Source organism: Pongo abelii, chromosome 8 (genome assembly GCF_028885655.2).
Source record: "Pongo abelii isolate AG06213 chromosome 8, NHGRI_mPonAbe1-v2.0_pri, whole genome shotgun sequence".
NCBI classification, from domain to species: domain Eukaryota; kingdom Metazoa; phylum Chordata; class Mammalia; order Primates; family Hominidae; genus Pongo; species Pongo abelii.
In genome coordinates this window covers 58970824-58991710 of record NC_071993.2, presented here as the reverse complement: position 1 = coordinate 58991710, position 20887 = coordinate 58970824, and the positions used below count along the sequence as shown (strand labels likewise).

At 40.1% G+C, this 20887-nt stretch overlaps 1 long non-coding RNA gene across 1 annotated transcript; it reads right to left on the bottom strand.

The window, feature by feature from the left end:
* Nucleotides 1-1242: 1242 nt before the first annotated feature.
* LOC103891640 (uncharacterized) lies at nt 1243-6889 on the bottom strand. Its single transcript, XR_008510432.2, has 3 exons — nt 6743-6889; nt 5877-5990; nt 1243-3238 (listed from the first exon to the last, which is right to left on the bottom strand). It is a non-coding gene; the product is annotated as an uncharacterized LOC103891640 (long non-coding RNA).
* Between the last annotated feature and the right edge of the window lie 13998 nt (nt 6890-20887).

Below are 20887 nucleotides of genomic sequence, written 5' to 3'. Positions count from 1 at the left end.
GGAGATGGCTGGTAGAAAGGAGTAAGGAAGGAAATGGCAGTATTTATTTACAGAGATGCCTAACCTTCTCAGGGAAGAAAGGGCCAGGGTATGGGGGCAGTAAACTAGTGCTCAGAGAGATTGAGTTTCTTCTTTTACATCACTTTGGCCAACATTTATGAATTTGAAATTAAATAGAATATTTGGCTCTGACATTTCACAACACTCTAGCTGACCTCCAGTTATATCTCAAAAGTACAGAAAACCTTGTTGTCAAAATTATATACATTCACACACACACATACACACTCAAAGGCACACATATATATTGAGAGAGAGAGAAAGTTCCATTTTCTTAGTATTGAATGATTTGAAACTCACTGTGTATTTACTCAGCTGTGCACAGCAATTACCGAATAGCTAAATGGTCAAGAATTTCCACAAAGTAAAACACAAATACCTGATATTTCCGCTTTAAAGTTTCCCCTTTCAAACCATCATAATTTAACCCTCAGCATGGGGATTCCCTGCTGACACCAGGGTTTGAATGACAGAAGGGATCAGCCACTGTATTTTGTTTCCATCAGGATCATATTATCAACCTGTAATTTCTCCATATTAGAAAATAGCACTTAATTTCCAAATAAGCAGTTGTAGGATGACTTTTCCCCCTGCCACCTAATGCTACTGTCATTTACACCCCTCTTCTGTGCAAAGGCTGAGACAGGGAGCTGCTCCCTCTAGCCACTCATAGACAGGACCCTGGGGCTTCTGTGACCTACAGCCAAGCCACCTCTCAGGAATGGTACCTCCCAGAAGTCCTGCTTCCCTCCTTCTCTCATCCCTGAGAGCCTAGGGCCTTTGGTCTCTCTCTGAAGGGAAGCATTTGCAGAAATTCTCTGCATTTTGGCATCTTTCCTGAGTGGCAGGCCATTGTCTTCCAGAGGCTTGAAGACACATGGATTACATACGGACATACATTTATAGGAACATGGCTCAAACAAACTGTTTTCAGAGAAGCCCTGTCTCAATATTATAATTTGTTTTGAGAGCTTTCAACTGTATTAGTTCTGAGGTGTCATGTCCAGAGAAAAGATAGTGATTATTTGTGGTTTCAGAATCCCCAAAAACAGCTGCATTCAGGAGAGGGTTGCAAAACAGCTACACAAACCGTGGAAAAGGAGAAACACAAAGCCAGAAAGAGGAGTGAGAATTTTCAGGCCTTCAAGTTCAGGAAGAACAAAATCACAACAAAAGAATACTGATGGTTATGAAAAAGTTTAAGTCCATTTCTTGGCACACACCATTTTCTGTGGAGATGGTGTGAGGGGTGTTATTCTAAGGGAGCAGGGTATGAGTTTAACATTTAAGAGTGCAGATGTGCAGAACTAGGTTTGTGTCCAGGGATGCACACTTGAGATACAGCACAGACTGTGAGAGTCAGGAGCTTGGCTGGAAAGTTGGGTGCATTTCCCAGGGAAAGGGAACGAGAGGACACAACTTTTCCTGTTTCAAAAAAATCAGCCTGGGTCCCCCACTTCCAGATGCGAAGGCCGGAGGCCTTGTTGGACTTGCTCCTTCTGGCTTCAGAAATGGGTAGCTCTGCCACCTGACTAATCCTTGTACCCAGCTAGGAAAGGGCTTGGACTGAGACTGGCCACATTGGAAAGAATCTCCAATGACATTTCTTTAGTCTAATGATACCTCTATGCTCAACAAAGACAATGGTTCTTATCAGTTGCTCTGGCTCTGTACTAGCTAGTGAAAGAGAATGTGGCTTATGCCTGTCCTTGGGATGTTTATTTTGCATAGACTTGAAGGTGGAGAACATGATCAACTGCATACTGCCCATACATGTGCAGGTTTTATTCTGATGACCATAGTCTTTATTGGAAAGCTTTATTTTTAAATCTCAAAATATCCTTCCAAAGAACTTCCTGCTCCTTTCTTGTGTGATGAACACAATCCTACAGAAAACTGCCAGTATGGGAATAAAGCTGACTTGAGATAAAATTCAAGTTCTGACATAACTAACTGTATGACCTTGAGTAAGTCATTGAATTCCTCTCCCACTACAGAGAAAGAGAGATATGTTGACCTAAAATTTGAAGTGTTGGGATAAGGAATAAATGATATGTCATATACCAAAAGTCTAGCAATGTTCTTAATCCAGCATGTCCCAAACTTCTATTTGGCTACAAAACACATACTCTCTCCTCTAACTCCTACTAGTATCCCCAGAATACTCAGGAAAGTCTCCACTCTCCGCATCTGCTGATTCCCATTTTCCGGTTTTCCTTCTTCCTGTGAGAGTGAGAAGCAGAACATTTAGGCTGGCACATTGCAGTTCCTTTGCCTTAGGTTAACTGACCTCTTCAGATGTCAAAGTATTGTGAACTCATATTTTGAATTCCCTTTTCTGAAGTGGCCTGACAGGGCTTTGATAATCTGAGAATCTTTGGCATAGTGACTGTGTTCCATTGTGACCTTCCTGCATTTATCATTTAATCAGACATGTTTAGTTTTTACAATGGATACTTTTCTTCCCAGAACAATGTTGGGATAAATATGTCATTTAAGAACCTTCATTTATGTCTTGCTGATCTCCCATCAAATTTTATCTTGGTCACATAAAGATCAGATTGTCCTTTGTCTATGAGTGTGCAATGATTGGGGAGGTTGAGAGAAGGGGGCTAACAATAACTGAGCTTTTGTTGTGTGCTCCCAGAGGAGGATGTGGCAAGGACACAAGACACAGGACTAGAACTCTGTGGATGCAGGCTTGTCCATTGCAAGAAGGGGCAACCAGCCTATCTACAGATGAGCAAACAGAGGCCCCGTCGTTACTCAACTGGTTCATGTTCACATGATGCTGGATTCATGTAGAGTAGATTGTTTGTTTTTTTCTGCTGCAGAATGAGGTCTTACCATGCTTCCTCTTTAGCTACCCTGAGGGTTTAGTGCTGGCCTCTCATGGTTTGCTCTTCCCAGTGCTGTCTATGGATTGTACACAAAGAAAGACTCTGGTTTTGTCAAGCTGGCTTTGTCAAGTTGACAGTCGATGTTACAGAGGTCCTGAGGACAAAGAATCCCAGAGGACGAACTTCTGCCACTTGACCTGGTGTCCTGGGAGATGCCTGAGTGATTGATCTTCCCTCTGGGCCCTGGGAGGGCACAGTTCAGAGATCAAAGTTCGAGGTCCCTGAAGAGGCATTAGGCTAAGAGAGTGCCCTTCACAGAAGACATGGAGACAACACCCCTGAATAAAAGGAACAGAATAATTAAATCTAACTAGAAGATTAAATTTAAATTGGCACACAACCCAAATTTTAAGTTTGGGTTTTATCCTAATGTCTACCAGGGCTTTAAAATCTTTTTGTTTCATAATATTCACCAGGAAAAATAGAGGTATAGCTTATGTTAGTTCTGTAGTTTAAAATTATCTTTTAAAAAAATTCTCACACTAGATACAATATTAGGTTGTTCTTATTAGTTTTTCTATAAAAACACATTTGCAAGAATAGTCTGGTTTAAAATCTAATGGAATCATAGTTTGTAAATGCTCAGTTAAAGATTTAGGTGAATATGACTGTCCCATCAATGAGTGTTGTGGAAATTTGTTCATGGAAATTAGATTTTTGATGCAGCTTCATTTCCCAGGTGGCATGTTATCATCTCTTTAGCTACATTTTCCATTGGGTTATTGCTGCAGATGTAGCCTCAATGTCAAAACATTTGGGAAAAACAGTATTATATTGCAAACAGCCTCAGTGATACGTTGGGGCCATTTGGGGAAGGGGACAGACTATCCAAGGTTCAACCTCATCATGTCCACACTGACCTTACAGAAGCAAGATTCACAAACCTGCGGGCTGGCTGTCCCCTGCCTGGGCTATGATTGATTTAGAAATCATGTGGGGCTGAGGCTTGAAAGCTGTGAGTTGCTGGGGAGGATGGGGCTGGCAGAGGCAGCTCTAAAATTGTCAATGCATAATTGCGTGTCTGCCAGGTTATCATTATTCACTTGGGGTTGCAACAGGGATCACATTAATACACTGACAGCTGACTCCTTAGGAGAACAGCTGAGTAGAATCTCATCCTCACCCAGAAAAGATTCAATACGCAATCAAGGTGGGGGACAAAGCAAATCTCCTCAAAATTTCTCTCCATCTCTCTTCCTCTGTTTGATGCCCCTTTGGAAAGCTCATTTATAATGTAGCCATGGTTGCAGGATGATTGCTATTCTGTACATCTGTCCAAGAAGAGACTCTGATATGTTGATCTATGTAAGACTCTGATATGTTCAGCCACTGAGGATTCTATTTGTGAAAGGGTTTAATAGGTGTTTTGGGGAAAGGCCATGGCCCCTGTCACTGTGGAGTTAAAACTCATGGTTGGTAAGACTCTGATGTAAACCTTCCACCTTAACAGGGAAGATGCGGGGACCTGGGGCCCCTAGAAGGGTTGACATTTGATGTGATTTTGTAGGCACAGGTGTTTTCCTCAGACCAATCCTATAGACAATATCCCTTGAATTTACTGAGAGAGTAGGTAGGATGAAAAAGCAGATCAGCAAACCCAACAGGATTGCTTCTATCATAGGGCAAAATGAAGAGAGAAGGGCTATGGGTTGGGATATTCATAAAAACAAGGATAAAGTTGTTTATCCTGTTTTTAACCTGGAAAAATCTAGACTGAAAAATGGGTTGATGAGGACCCAGAAGGGAAGGGAGGAGAGCTGCCAGCAAACAGGATACCTTTAGAGGGAGTACAGGGCCCATCCTGTGCTGGTAAAAGGGTAAGTGGTGAGAAGGCCACACCAGGGCTTTATAGCAGCAGACATCAGCAGAGCGGTCCTGGTCACCAAGAGAGTAGTAAGTCCTGTTCAGGGAGTGGATGGGCCACAGAGAGCTCTGTAGAAAAGGGAGGTGGATGTACCTGTAATTTATCTCTGGCAACTCTATGCTAGACACAACTGGATTAAGCAGTGGATGAGAACACTGGAGCTGGAATCATACCACCTGGGTTCAAATCCTGTTCCTGCCACTTGCTACTATTCATGACAGTGGAAAAGTTTACCACCTGTGGCAGACATAGAGATAGGTTTCTCAGGTTCCCTTTCAAGAATGGACTTGCTACTCAGTTGAGAAGAGTGTGGATAGCTGACGGCCTGTAGCTATTAGGCATACAGTTCATCCGCGCTTATAAGCTGAAGTCATGCTGCTCTTAGGGCAGCCCTTGCCAATGACTAAGCATGGTAGAGAAAAAAGGGTCCAGGCATTTCCTTCAAAAGGGGGACTCCTGTAGTGGGCAGTCTTTGCTTTGTTTCTTCTGGGACTGTGCAGAGACCTTGTCAAGTCTGCACGGTGGTCTGATGGCTCCTGATGTTCTGTCACCCAGGCTGGAGTGCAGTGGCATGATCATGGCTCACTGCAGCCTTGAGCACCCAGGCTCAAGTGATCTTCTTCTCAGCCTCCCAAGTAGCTGGGACTACAGGTGTGTGCTATCACAACCAGCTAAATTTTTGTATATTTTGTAGAGAAAGGGTCTCCCAATGTTGCCCAGGCTGTTCTCAAACTCCTGGGCTCAAGCAAACCTCCAGCCCCAGCCTCCCAAAGTGCTGGGACTACAAGTATGAGCCACCACACCCCAGGAATTAATCCACAATAAGCTTTTCCATTTCTAACTCCATCTTAGCCACTGCTTTCCAGATAACCTATTAGTGCCATGGCCCTATAGCTCAGTTTCTTCACTTGCAAATTGAAGATGGAGATAATCATTCCAGGCAGACAGGAATCAGGCAATGGTGGTGCTAAGCATGAGGAAGTAATTCCAAAGCAAACGGCACATATAGAATTAGAGACTTGTGAAACATCAGAGCTTCAAAACAGTCTCACCTAATGCAAAACAAGCACTCAGCGACCCAGCAGCCCTTGTGATACTTGTGATACGTACACCATTTCTTCAGGACAGTTGAACAGTTGCCCAGTGGCATGGAATCCATGTCACACCTGGAATTTCGAGAAGAACAAACTATTCACAAATAATACTCTTCATTATTTCAAACAGGGCAGACTAGAGCCTAGAGCCTGCTAGAGTCTTTCCTGGACTCATGAAGCCTATATTTGCATGTCGTGCAAGCCAATTTACATTGGACTTATAAGTGTAATCTCTCTAGAGAGAATGAGGTCCTTTAGACTCAAGTGTATTCTCTGTCCTTCTTTCTTCTCTAGATATATGCATTTGAACCCATGAACAACCAGCAATTTTTGTGTATCTCAAGAAAATAATGGAAATGTGGCCAAATATGTCAATAATTAGGGAAAGCTAAAAAAGAAAAAAGGAAAACTCCAGGAACTCAATTGGTGTAGTGTTTTCCCTTCAAGAATGTACAACTACTGTCATTCGTGACATTTTGGGTAACTTGTGCACTGAACCACGTCTTTGGCAGTGGCTTGTGCTGCCCACGGCTAAATCATTCTCTCACCTTGATTTGCCATGTGCATTGGCCCCAATAAATCACACCCCACTTACCCCCATGCCCCGACCTTATGTTTCACTCCCTCAATTTCTATGTTTTTCAGCCCTTTCAGGTTTAACAAATTTCTAAATTGATATAAAATTTTAAATTATTAGACCATGTTTAGTGGTCTGATGTTTATAGCAAAGTATTGTATTCTTAATTCATGGCTCATTCTATTGTATTACCACACACACACACGTACACACACACGTACACGCAAACACACACACAGGCACAGACCCTTTTCCTTCTGCCTCAACACCATCACATATCTGCAGTCTACTGGAGCTTTCATCACTATGCATGCCGCTTTAGCTGTCTCCAATCTACCAAAGTTACTATGGTGCTGGGTCCTTCTGGCAGAATGGAGAAGTTTCCCATTCTCTTCTGGAATCTTTAACATTCTGAGAGAATATTAGAGATTCTTTACTCTGTCCCTCCCTTGGTTCAAACTTTCTGCCCCACCTAGACCCACTGGTAACCACTCAGTGAGTTGATCTATGCAGGGTGGAAATATTTGCTTGAATATTGCTGCTATAAATATCAACATTTGTTGCATTGAGCGAATTCCGGACTCTTCACCAGGACTATTGAAGAAAAAGGAAAGCATCTCTCACTCATATCTAGGCATGTATTAATACAGCCCTCTTCTCATGTCCTCTATGCATCTCTCTCTCTCTCTGTCTCTCTTTCTCACACATCCTCACTTTTTTTTCTCTACACACAAACACACAGAAACACATACCTCTTCCCCCTCCCTCTACATTCACCCTTATGCCTCCCCACTTATAGAGGAAAAAAAAATCAGAAGTATTTTCCCCCATCAAACCTGTCTTCTGGACAGAAGAATGTATCTGTCTCATTAGATGAGAAGTAAGGTTATCTAAGTTTTCTAGGTTTGCTGGAGAGTGAGTCTTGCATTCCCCATTAGATGATAAGTTCACATGCTTAGCAAGCAGAGAGGTAGAGTCATTGGGTTTTGTAAAGAAAGTCCACTTAAAGAGGCTGCTGTTCAATCCCACCTGGAAGGAGGAAATAGGAAATACTAGACCAGCATCCCTAATGGCCATCACACTAGGAGTGTGGTCTTGGGCAAGCTACCTAATTTTTCCCTGAATTTACAAATTGAGATGATGATCATATTTTCTACACAATAGGACTATTATAGAATGAAATGAAAAAAGAAAACCACCCAGCCCTTGTACAGTGCTTGGAATATAGCAAATGTTCCCTAAATGTTAGATGTTATGACTTTTGTTTCCTAGCTTGATAAAAAATTGTAAAGTTTACAGTCACAGGAAAAATAGAATTCTAACATATGTTTAACAATTTACACTGCAGATCTGCTGTTCTTTTGACATTTCTATAATATTTCCAAGTGTAGCTATGTTTGCCCCTCTGGGCCACTGAGGTATGAGGTTGGCATGGTAAGGGGGAACCATTATCTTGGTTTCCCATTTTCCTAATACTCCACGAATGGCCCAGAGATCACGTTCGGTTTAATGTTTCATGCAACCTGCTTTTGTGTTTTACTTTTTCACAAAATGAAATGTTAATGCATGAAAGATCATTTACATATGGCCTACTAGTTATTTAAGAAAACAGCAATTAAACATGTTGAGATAATTAACAGTGTTCATACGATTAACAATGCTTTTTAGATGCTAGACAGTAATGGAGTAGATGCCAAATAAATGTAATCCCACACTTCAGTTAGGATTTCTTTGTTAATTATATTAATTTACAAATTAAAAACAACAATCAAACAATCACATTCATTCAAACACAATGAGTATTTTAAAAGTTGAAATAATCAAGGGGAGTTTCTGCTCTGAGGACAGAATGGAATGGATTAACTGTATTTTCTGTTACCACCAGAGGACAGAGTAATTAAGGACAAGAAATATCCTGCTACACTGCAGGCTGCCCAAAATGGACTCATCCAACCCTTTCATAAGTGTATTTTTTTTTCAAGCTAACTTGCCTATTGGTATCCAACAAAATGGAATTGTTCTGCAGCTGTGATTCATGTGCCCTTCTGTGGATCTCATTCCTGTGTGACCTCACAATACAGTACTGATTTTAACTGAGACACATGGAAACATCAGGTGAGCCGCCTCTCAGAGGAGCGTCTCAGCTACCTGGGCCTGTGGTCACAGACCTTATAAGTTGGGGTGATTCCTATCCACTCATATTCACAGCAACATTCACAATCCCAGGACTGCTCCCAGATCATCATAGTCTATTTCTGAAGGTTGTGACCCCAATGCCATTGCTATGGGGCATCCGGGAACGTATGTCCCTCCAGTGTCTGCTGAGCCACTGGCACATGCAACAATTCCATTGTGAGGCAGCGGAATTCAGGGTAAATAAATTTAGACACACCAACTCCACCACTGACTGGCTGAGCGGTCTTGGGCAAGATTACTTGCCTCAATATTTCTAAAAGTGTAAAATGTGGATAGGATATTATTATCTAGTTTATGGAGTTATTTTGAGGATTGAAATGAGATAATCCCTTGAATGTTAATTTCTTCCACTTGTTCTGGATGTGTTTAAGCCCTTAGTATTCAGGAAGTTGCAGCAGGGTTCATTTAATTTGGAAAAGAGGGAGGGAGAAAGAAGAGAAGAAAGAAAAATCAGAAAAGAAGAAAGAAGGAAGGGAGGAAGAAGGAAGGAGGGAGGGAGAGAAGAAGAAAAGAAGGAAGAAAGTGAGAGAGGGAAGGAGGAAGGATAAAGGAAAGGAGGAAGAGAGAGGAAGGGAGGTAGAGATGGGAAATGTAGATTCTTTAGTTGGCTGTCTCATGGATCTACAGTCAGGAGTGGCTCTGGCTGTACAGATAAAGACTGTAAATATAAAGGGCAATAAAAGGGAGGTGAATAGTATAAGTGATAATTGGAACCTGGGTTTGATTCCCAGATTATGGCAGGGAAGGTAATTGGCACTGATTGATCATCTATATCAAATTTGACCCTGTGTTTGACATTTTACCCACACTCTTTTCATACAGTTGGTGAGTTTCTAGGCTCTGATTTGAATGCAAGTTTCTATCTACATCTCTGATTTCACAGAGGCCAAGACCTAAGTTACTTTCCTAGTCTCCTTTGGTCTGTTGGGTCTGTTTGTGTCCTGAGAGATGGACTCTCCACTTTTCTGGTTGTCAGCTTCCTCCCCAACAAGTTCTTGGGTACTCCCATGTCACAAGGCTCCAGAGAGGAGCTGTCAGATTTCCCACCCTGAGTGAGAAGACGGAGAAAGACCCTAAACATATCTTCATGTGCCGGGACCCACAGGCTCAAAGAAGTGCAGTCATTTCTTTGTTAAAAACACAGCTGAGTTTGGGGTCTCTGTCTGCATTGAAAGTACCTCTGGCTTCATGCTCAAAACTAATCATATATCCCTCTCCTGATCTTCCACAAAAGATAATAATTTGAGCTTCTATAAGCAACGCAATTTTTGTTTACAAACCCTGGATCTAAAAAAGCATCAGGATTTCAAGTATTTTAATGTTTATGGGCCTTTGTCCTACTTATTCCCTCTTCCTGCTTAGTTTTCTCCTGTACTTTCACATCCCATCCTGCTAACCTGGTAAATTATTGTGGATTTTTTAAACATTATCCCAATAATCACCTTCTCCAGAGAGCCTCCCCTGATTATACTCTTCCATCCAAATGTGGGTTTGGGTCTGTCTTTCTGGGACTTCCATTATCATCATCATCACTCTGAGCATTAAGTGCCTCTTTGAGCTTCTGTACTCCTTAGTATACCAAGTTACTCCAGACACAGTCTATGGCTTGATTTCTATTCCCTAATACCTACCTATTCGTGCTGAGATCTAAGGAGGTTCATCCTCCCAAAAATGGTCATACTCAAGTGGATTAATTAATCTGATCAAGATGTTGAGGTCCCATGGAATCCAAACGGCTCTAGCAATTCAAGGAATTGTTGTTAGAGGACTCCCAGCATGTTCTCATTAGGATGAGCACAATTGAAACTCATTAGTATGTCCCATCCATACTCCCTGGAAAGGGAGTGAGATTTATTTAGAGCAGGCACTTTAATCCAGCTTCCTTCACTGCATTCATCTATAGCCACAGGGACTGAGAAGAAGGTCAGAAATTATCCCGTGATTTAATCAATGCAAGAGCTAATCTCGGCAGTTCAAATGAAAGTAACCACCTGTTCATCCGCAGTCCTTTTTTTAGTTATCATCACAGTTCAGTCTGAAAGTGAAATTTTTCTTTTGTTCCTGTTTTCTTCTCCTTGGCATTATACGGTGCTGTGGGGCAGCCCTTCTCAAATCTACGTGCATCCGAGAATCAACCAGGGATTAATCAACCAGATTCAGTTAAAATACTGAACCTGATTCAGGAAGTTTGGGGACGGGTCTGAGATTCAGAGATTACAACAAGCTCTCAGGCTAAGCACTGCTGCTGCTGGTCCATAGAGCACACATTGAGTAGCAAGGGTATAGAGACACAGTTCTCAACCTCAGCTGTACATTTCAATTACCTGTGGAATTTGATAAAGGGCCCATTCCTGAGCCCTGTCTCAGACCATTCAAATCAAACTATGGATGAGGCCCAGGCATGGCATTTTGTAAAATCTCTTCTGGAAATTCCAACACATAGCCAAGGCTGAGAACTGTTGGCCTGGACCACAAAGTGTTCCCACACTGTAATCACCAGAATAGCAGCTTCAGCATCAACTGGAAACTTGTCAGAAATACAAATTCTCAGTAAATAGGTACACAAATTGTGGCCTACACAATGACTGAAATATTATTCAGCAATAAAATTGAGTGAAATACTGATACATACTACAATATGAACAGATCTCAAAAATACTATGCTAAGTAAAAAGAAGGTCAACACAAAGGATCATATGTTGTGTGATTCCAGAACAGGCAAATCTATAGACACAGAAAGTAAATTAATGGTTGCTGGGGACTAGGAGTGGGAACTGGGAGTGACTTCATAAGTACAAAGGTTCTTCCTGGTGTGACGGAAATGTTACAAAAATAGACTGCATCGATGGTTGTACAAATAGGTAAAATTTCTAAAAATTACTGAATTGTACACTTAAAATGATTGAACTTTTTAATATGTAAAGTCTATCTCAATAAAAAATAATGTAAATGTTCTTGCCACACCCAGACATAGTAAATCGGGAGTGAGGCTTATCAATATGTGTTTATCAAGCCATCCAGGTGACTCTGAGGCACACTCATCTTTGGGAACTCCTGGTGTGGAGTGGGAAGGTCTTCAGAGTTCCCTGCTGCTAGGGTAGGGACACTGGTAGGAGTTTTAGAGTAGAACCACCAGAAAACTGCTCCAGGTCATTGCAAAGTGAAGGCAAAATAGCATTCCAGAAACAATTAAGAGTGTAGAATACCAGATTTCTCCTATTACTAAGAGATTTTTACTCCACTGTTTCTGGAATGCTATTTTGTAAGAGTAATTTTCCCAGGCTGCCTTCTCTTAGCCTCAGTAGCCTAATCTGTAATGCAAATAAAAACAAATGCCTTTCAGGCTTATTGTGCAGATAAAATTAGAGGACAAACATGAAAGCTCCCAACAGTAATAGACTCATATTGAGCACTTACACAGCATATAGTGAGGAGAATAACAGATATGGGTCTATTTTCCTTCACATAAACTGCTACGATTTAGCTACTTCTGAGAAGCCCATTCTGGAGTTTTCTGTGGTACTGGGGAAGCTTTCTACCACTTTACTTAGAATACTTTTTGTTTCCCCAGCAAATCCATATTATTCTGGATCTTTTCTCACCTCTCGGGTCTTACTTAAGGATGCTTATTTTCCAAGACATACATACGTATTTGCTAAGTTGAAGAAAGCTTTAGGAGAATGCCCCTGATTCAGTTTTATCCTCTTTGTTACTGCCAGAGAAGAAACAGCATTTTTACCACAGAAATTGGGACCCCTGAAAAGACTCCTGCTCTTATCTTAGAGAGGAGAAATTGCTCTTTGCACTCCTTAATCTAATGGGTAGACTAAACATCACAGGAGAATAAGTGCATGTTCCCCAAAGCCGTCCACAATATATACTAAGATAATCTGAGTTCAGCTCCAATGCAACAACAAGTAGATAGAATTTGCCTCCAATAGAATGTATTTTAGAGTGACATATAGCACTTTACAGCAATTGAAGCTTACGACAAGTTGTAATCAACTAATCATTGGTAATCATTGGTAATTCAGATGTGAATCAAGCTAATTTTCAGACAAACAGCCCTTCAGAAGGCCCCACTGAATTTCATGCACAGGTGCTTATGATGAGCAGCAGCATTTGGACCCAGGGAGAAAGCCCTAGAGCTGTACGGTGGGGCAGTGAGACAAGGAAGCCATGGCTAAATTGCTAAACTCTCAGTCATCTTTTTATGCCTCTGCCCACCGTTAGCCAGCCCACGAAGAGCCAGAGCCATTTTCTTCTTCCCTGAAGCTCTTTTATGCCTTTGAAAGGCATTCATTTCAATTGGCTTTGTCTTCCAGTTGCTCAGTTAATGTACCATGATTCAAATGGAAAAGGCTTCATCCCAGCCAGTATAATTTGTCTGCCATCTATGTCCCATTATAAACTTCTCTAAGGAAGTGTCTGTGTCTTGTCCACTGAAGTGTCCTACACGGAGAATCCTGCACATTGCAGCAGAGCACTATGCACTTAACATGCTCTATTAACAGTTAATATTCACACTGCTCCTCTGAGGACAGCATTATTATCTACAATTTTTTAGGAAGTACATAGTAGAACTGGGGCATGAATCCATGCCTCTCAAACATCAAAGTCCATATTTTTCATTTGTTCCCTCTTTATCTCATTCCCTATTTGTATCTAGAAATAAGCAGCAAGTTTGCGGTCCTGGAACTTGACCCTCCAGTTTATCCCCTAGTTTCTGAGTTATTTGGGATAATAGAGGTTTATAAGCCTTGCATGTCTGTGCAGTGACAAGAGAGCAAGTCTATGCTCCCTGCTTGCCGTTTTCTGAGGCAGCCCCAATTGTTTGAGCCAAATCCATCTCTGCCGAGACCTCTAAGTCCAGTTCTGCCCATAAGCTCTTTAAACAGCTTGCTCATCCGGTCTATAACAGTAAAAATCCCTGGTACGACAAGCCAGGAATTGCTTGAAATTCCAATTAAGCCAAGTTTTACCAAAGCCTTTTCCATTATCTCAGTAAGCTGCTTTCTACATTAAAAGGCTCCTCTTAATTAATTCTTTGTGCGGGTCTGTGGACATGCAATGCTTTATTATGACCCGTGAATTCAAAAGCAAGGAAATAAAGTGTAGATAAGCAGTACATTGAGCTCTTCCTATCAAATCAAAGCAGCATCATGGTGTCCTGTCGCTGGTCGTGGCTAATTGCTTTTCACATCAAAAAAGAAAGCACCCCTCAATGGACGGCTGCAGAAGACAGTAAAGGGCTCTTTCTGGTCTTTGGTATGAATAATGGTATCTCCTAAGGGGTTGCTTGTATAACTGTGTCACATCCTCCTCTAGACAGAAAACAGAGGCAGCAGAAAGATGACCCTCTATTTCCCATATTTCTAGCCCAGTAGTGAATGCATATGAGGGGGTTGTTGCATGAATAAATGCATATGGTGAGAATGTTTGCATGATGCTAACAGATTTCTGGCTTCTGACATCTTACCACCAGATGACTTCCTGTTGAGGGTTCCGTCATAGAGCACCCATCCTACTGAGACTGGCTGCTTTTCTTGTGTCTACTGTGCTCTGCCAGTCTCCCAGGTATCAAAAGGCACTGGTTTCAGAGGCTGGATCTCCCTCCAGTGCAATCCTACATAGAGATATTGAAGCAGTAGACCCCCTGTTTAGCTTAACCCAGTCTTGTTCAATGCCAAGTTAGAGGCTAAAAAAGTGGAATTGCTTCTACTGGGTATACAGGCTCAACCCGCTCCTCTGTGGACTTTGTGTTTCTCTAATCCTGTGATGTTTATTTTCCCTTTTCACTCATGAGTTCAACTTAACACAGATTTTGTTTTTGTTTGTTTGTTTTAAATCACATTCCCCAGGATCTACTACCAACCCCTGAAAAAAAAATCCCTCTTACATTTTGCAATATTTCCCTTTCGTGTAGTTGTTGCTCCAATGTTAGATTTGCCCAGACTTGAATTCTCTATGTAAAAGTCAAGGTCTTGCTGACTTAAACAGTTTCTCTGGGCAGAGAAGTCAAGGTAGGCAGTCCTGAATTTGGAGTTAAACAGGATCCTTGGGAACCAGGGATCTGGTGCATGTGGTACTAACAGGGTGAAAAAATGATGATGAGGAGGAGAAAGGGGAGTTTCAATTCAGTCTGACAAGAGGTTTAGATTTTAACTATGCTGGGATAAAGCTTTAACAAAATTGATACCATGCCCACAAATGGGTGCTATGATGAAATATCTTCAAAGTATCTATTTCTTTCTCTGGGGCTCAGGGCACTGAGCTATAAGAGGCTGGGTCCTTACTTGTAGTGTTTTGTTACTCATTGTGCAGTATGAGTTGGCAGCTGAATACAGGGTTGAGAGTTGTCAGAGTCACATCTATTCCCCAGAGTGGGCAGAATGACAACCTTGGTTTTCATGAAGAAGACATTCTGAAGGTATTTCTAACTGCTTTCATTGAAAGCCATAAAAAGAAATGACTATAGCAGAGAAGGTGAGATGGTTTCTAGGAATATCTGCCTCTCAAGATTATGCTTGATTTATGGTTTTGCATTGCTGAATTCTAGGATTCTTCCTCCTACCTCTCTCTAAAAGCCATTTCTTTATCTCCATCCACACTGATAGATGGTTTAAGTTCAAGCAAGAGCCTTTTCTCACAGGGAATATTACAGCAGTCTCCTGTCTCACCCACTGCCCTACCAACTCCATGAAATGCTTGGAGCTATCGTTATTAAAAAAAAAAAAAAAAAACTGACCATGTCAAACCCCTAAAGAAATCTTACCATAGTCCCCTATATCCCCCTTTGGGGTGAAGACCACATTCCCCCATCATGGAGGTGGGAAGGTTGATGAGATGCCACTCAGCACAAGGCAGGCATTCAGAGTAGGGGACACCAGGCCCCGCTGCTCCCCAGCCTTCCCTCTCACTTGTCTGTCTCCTCCTCTCGTCTATGACTTTTTCCTTAATGTGTGTTGGCTTCCTCAGCATCTCTGTGTGTTGTTACTCCTAAAATGTTTTCAACGAGCTCATTTATGTCACCACCATTTATAAATAATTGCTTTAGGTCGGGTAATGCTGCAGGCACTGAAGACACAGCCGTGAACCAGAGCAGCCACTGCCCTCATGGAGCTCACCTGGACAAGGAAGGCGGGGTGTTTTCATGGAAGGCAGCCAAGAAGGCTTTCTTGTTGAGCAGAGATCTGAAAAAGGGGAGGGCATGGGTCTTAAGGGACCAGCGTGGCTGGAGCAGGCAGTTGTGGGGAAAGAGGTATGTGGTAAAGTCAGAAAGAGGTATAGGAGACATGTGGCCAAATATAAGGAGTTTTAATTTTATTCTCAGTAAAACAAACAATTACTGGAGGACTGTAAGCAAAGAGGTAACATTGCTTGGGTTTTCCAAGGATTGTGTAGGCTGCTACATGGAGAGCAAGTAGACCGAAGGGGATAGGGTGGAAAAAGGAAGGACAATGGGGAGACTATGGGGTGACAGTGGTTATGATATAGGTGGTAAGCAGCTGAATTCTGCGTATATCTAACTGGGTTTGCTTGTAGATTGGATGAGTGGTATAGAGAAAGAGAAGAAGTAGGAAACAAGGAAGAATTGTTCTAACATTCTTGGCCTGGATAATTCCAATAACCTAAATGGTAAATACTCAGAGAATAGCAAGCGGGAGGAAATACGTATCTTTTCACACTGCTATCAAATGTCCAATTCCCTTCCTTACCTGCCTGCCATCTCCACCACTTCCACCCTTCTGAGCTACTCTAACTAGAAGTTGTTCATTATCTACAGCTCAACTCTGGGTTCCTGAAGCTTCCACCCACTTGTCCCAATTCCAGTCCAGGCACAGAATTCATCTAAGTCATGGTCCATTGTCAGTGGTGATGTCCCTTGTGGAACTTCCCTGAAGGCCATGCCTGACATCCTCAGCCTAGTCACTCCCTTTCATACTTTGTCCATCTCAGACACTTCCCTCTGAGTACTTCTAGTTTTTCTATATTCCCATTAAAACTGGTATTCAGGAGGAACAAAAACTACTAGGTAGAGTTGAAAAAAGAATTCTAGAAAGACACTTCTCATTCTAGAATATTTATTCTTTTCTAGAATATTTACTTTTTTTGTTCTAGAATATTTACTTTCTTAAAGGAGGATCACACCTTATCTACATTGCTGCCTGACCCTGTGCATGGTCTTGATCGATCATACCACGTCCTCACTTCCATACCCTTCAAGCCAACACGAGCCCTCTTATATACTCCAGGGTGAATCACGTCCTGTATGACTCCCAGAGGCTTCCCATCAGTTCTGTCCTGGCCTAAGTCTCTACTACATTGTGAACTACCTGGCCATTCTTGCCTCCTTTCTATTCTTGTCACACACCTAACCATTGCTTTCCCAAGGCCTGACACTTACCACTCTCTTGGCCTCAAAGCTTTTCCACCAACACCATCCATGATTGGTTTAGTCTCATCTTCCGGGTTTCATCTCTGCTATTACCTCTTCAGAGAAGCACACCTATCCTGACTACTTTATTTTAAGCAGTACCCAGTTACTTCCCACCTGTACCTTCATAGAACCTATACCTATTTGTAATTGCCTTACTGACTTATTAAGTTATTTGTTCATTGGCTACTACCCCACCATAACGTAAGCCCACTAAGACAAAGGAGCATGTTTGTCTTGCTAAGTGCTATATCATCAGCATCCCTAAGGCCTGGCACCTAGTAGGATTGCCATGCTCTACAGGATGAGTGGAGGATTCTGAGGCATGTTAAAGTGCAATTGTAAAGGCCAAGGCACAGAAAGAAAATGAAAATTCACCTATCTCCAAATAAATTGCTGATAAAATTTTGTGCAAATCCATCTGAAACTTTTTTTACTTAAAAGATGAAAACGTACCAAATATGATGATTCATAATTTAAAAAAAATGTAGCATTAGATTCTGAGCATCACTCCTTAAGAACTAGTATACTAGTAACCATATAATGGTAATCATATTTTTCTATTAATATATGAATCATATTTGTTTATTATATATGATATTTAAAATGTGATGATATGCTTAATGGTTGCCTTTTATTATATCATATTCATGTACCATAATTTAAATACAGTTTATTTTCAGATGTTTAATCTCCCCTCTCCCAATTTGGGAGTTCATAAATAATATTTCATGGAATAAATTTTAACAAATTTATCTAAGCACCTATTTCTAATTATTTACCTATCATATATACATAAAAGTAGATTTTGCTGGGTTATTTTTTATTCTTTTACTTATTAATTTATGCATTTTTTAAGTTTAAGATTAAAGACTGCATTAGTCCATTCTCACACTGCTATAAAGAACTACCAGAGACTGGGTAATTAATAAAGAAGAGAGATTTAAATGGCTCATGGTTCCACAGGTTGTACAGGAAGCATGGCTGGGGAGGTCTCAGGAAGCTTTCAATCATGGCAGAAGGAGGAAGGAGTCATGTCTTACATGGCCAGGCAGGAGGAACAGAGAGCAGGCGGAGTTGCTGCACACTTTTAAACAACCAGATCTCCTGAGAATTCACTCACTATCCCCAGAACAGCAAGGGGGATTGTCCCCATGATGCAATCACCTCCCACCAGGCCCCCCCTTCAACACTGGGGATTATAATTCAACACGAGATATGGCGAGGGACACAAACCCAAGCCATATCAAAGACAGATTCTCTATGTCTTATGTGTTGTCCTCAGTTTTCTGCTTCTATAATAAATTTCTAGTAAATTTTTTCCTATATAACTTTTCAATTTTGTTTTGTAAAATCTATTAATTTTTTTCATAATGGATACTGCTTTTGATGCCATTCTTAGAAGGTTTTCAGAAGCTAATAATTAACATATATTTGCCATTATTTAATTTTGTTCATGCTTTTATCACTTAACTTTGTAATTCCAAAATTATTTTGCATATAGTAGAGTGAGCACTTAAATTATATTTTTCTCTAGTGGCTTATCAATTGCTTAATTTTAAAAACAGGCAATCTTTTCATCCTGTGATTAAAAAAATTTCTATCATATATATTATCTAGAAACTTTGTTGAATATCTGGGCTTCCCTTTATTACTTGTTATTATAGTTTTCTATATTGGTTATTATATGTTTTGTAGCTTAATGGTCCCAAAGTTTTGCAACAGTTTTATGCTAGTTTCATATAGTTCATTGAAGTTTGCATTAGTCTCTTATTCTTTGATAGCTCAAATAGCATTGGATAAAATTCTTTCAAAGAACAATCTAGCTTGAACACTTATATTTGAGGTGGTTCTTTGACAATTTTTATCATTTCCCATCACAGCTAATAATCTTTTTTCCTCTTCTAAGTTTTTTTTTAAATAGATCTTCGTAATTTGTATTTTTTTAGAAAATTTTTCATACACCAAGAATTGTATGTTATCAAGCTTGAAATGACATATTCAGTTCCATAGTTCCATTGGAATTATTTCACTTATTCTTACATCTATGGGTGTATCCTATTTTACATATATAATGTTATATATTTTGGGGTTTTTATTTTTGTCATTTTTAGTACTACTAGAGACATATCCATATTATTGTTCTTTTCTAAGAATCGGGTATCAGAATTCTCAATTTTATTTCATCTTATTCTAATTCACTGTGTGTCTTTATTTTCATTATGTTTCCTACATTTTTCTGGGAAGTTTTTGTTGTTACTTTCTTGTTTCTAGAATTAAAAATTTGTTTCATTAGTTTCTTCTTATTTAATAATACTAATTAAGCATGTGAATTTCTTGAATATAGCTTTGTGTGAGATAATTTTTTAGCTATAGTGCTACCTTGATACTAACTTTGAAAAAATATTTAAAGATAACTTTGTTCTCTGCTTTAATCAAGAGTTAAAAAATGTTTGGAGCTTTTTGGTGAATTTTCTGTTATTTAGTTTTAAATATGTTAATCATCTTTATACTTATAATTATTAAGTGGTTATTTTATCAAAATACGTTATTTAGTATTAAGTATTTGGTTTGTTTGCATTATAATTTGTCAATTTTGACAGAATTTCTACTCCTGAGTTAGTGAGATTCTTTTTTAGAATTGGTTATGATTTACCTGTGTAAATATACTGTTGGCATCAAAAATGTCTTTTCCATAAGTGTATATTTGATATACATGTATTAATGAAACATTAATTAAGGAAGTCCTCCATATAATTTAAAGAAATTGTTCTCAATGTGTCAAAGACAGAAATTTGTTTTTGACTGTCACTATAATTATGTTATTACCAATTTCCCTTTCATCTTCTAACAGTTTTTAAAATATTATTCAGTGATTTATCATTCAGTTCATAAATGTTATAGCTCTGTTGTGAATTATTCCATTAAAATATGAAGTACACTCAGTATGTGTGTAGACCTTTGCCCGTACATTCTCATTCATCTGAGGTTAATCCTGCTGCATCTGCTTTCTGCATTCCATTTGCCTAATCTACTTCTGCTCTTCCCTTCTGAATTTTCTGTTTCAAGCCTGTCTGCAAATAGCTTTTATTCTAATTTGCGTTTGTGTTTTGAACATGTGTGAGACATCACCCTTAATAATTTACGTTATTTTTATGGCTTAAATGTTTTGGTTTACTTCAATTCTCTTGTAATTCCTTGTTGTATTTTTCTTTTTCTTTTCATTCTTGATATTTTTTTTCAACTGCTTTGGAAGTAGTAGCTTTCATAGGTAAATTAATAACTTTGTTGAGGTATTTCATCCAATTAAATAAAAATCAATTTGATCCAGTGTGTGAGTAAATGTCATGGTCTGGGAATGTGAAAATGGCCTGGGTTTTTCCCTTTAGAAACTCCCTTGTTATCTAATACAGTCACTACAAATACCCCTTGCAGCACCAAGGGAATGATGGTCTGCATGCTCAACCTCACTTATTTTACCTTCCTTCTGCCCACTCTATTTTCTCTTGTGCACCAAATGATACAATATTGAAGCAGCTATGTTGTCTAGGGTATATCCCTGGGGTTTGTTGTTGTGCGCCACAAAAATTTAGGACACGGACACATGCGAGGAGTTTAGGAGTTGAGGTTTAATAGGTAGAAGAGAAGAGAAGGAGAAAACACCTTCCTCTATAGAGGAAGGGGTCTCCCAGTGGAAAATACCAGCTGACGACGAATGTGCGGAATTTTATAGTCCACTTTGAGGAGGCAGTGTCTAAT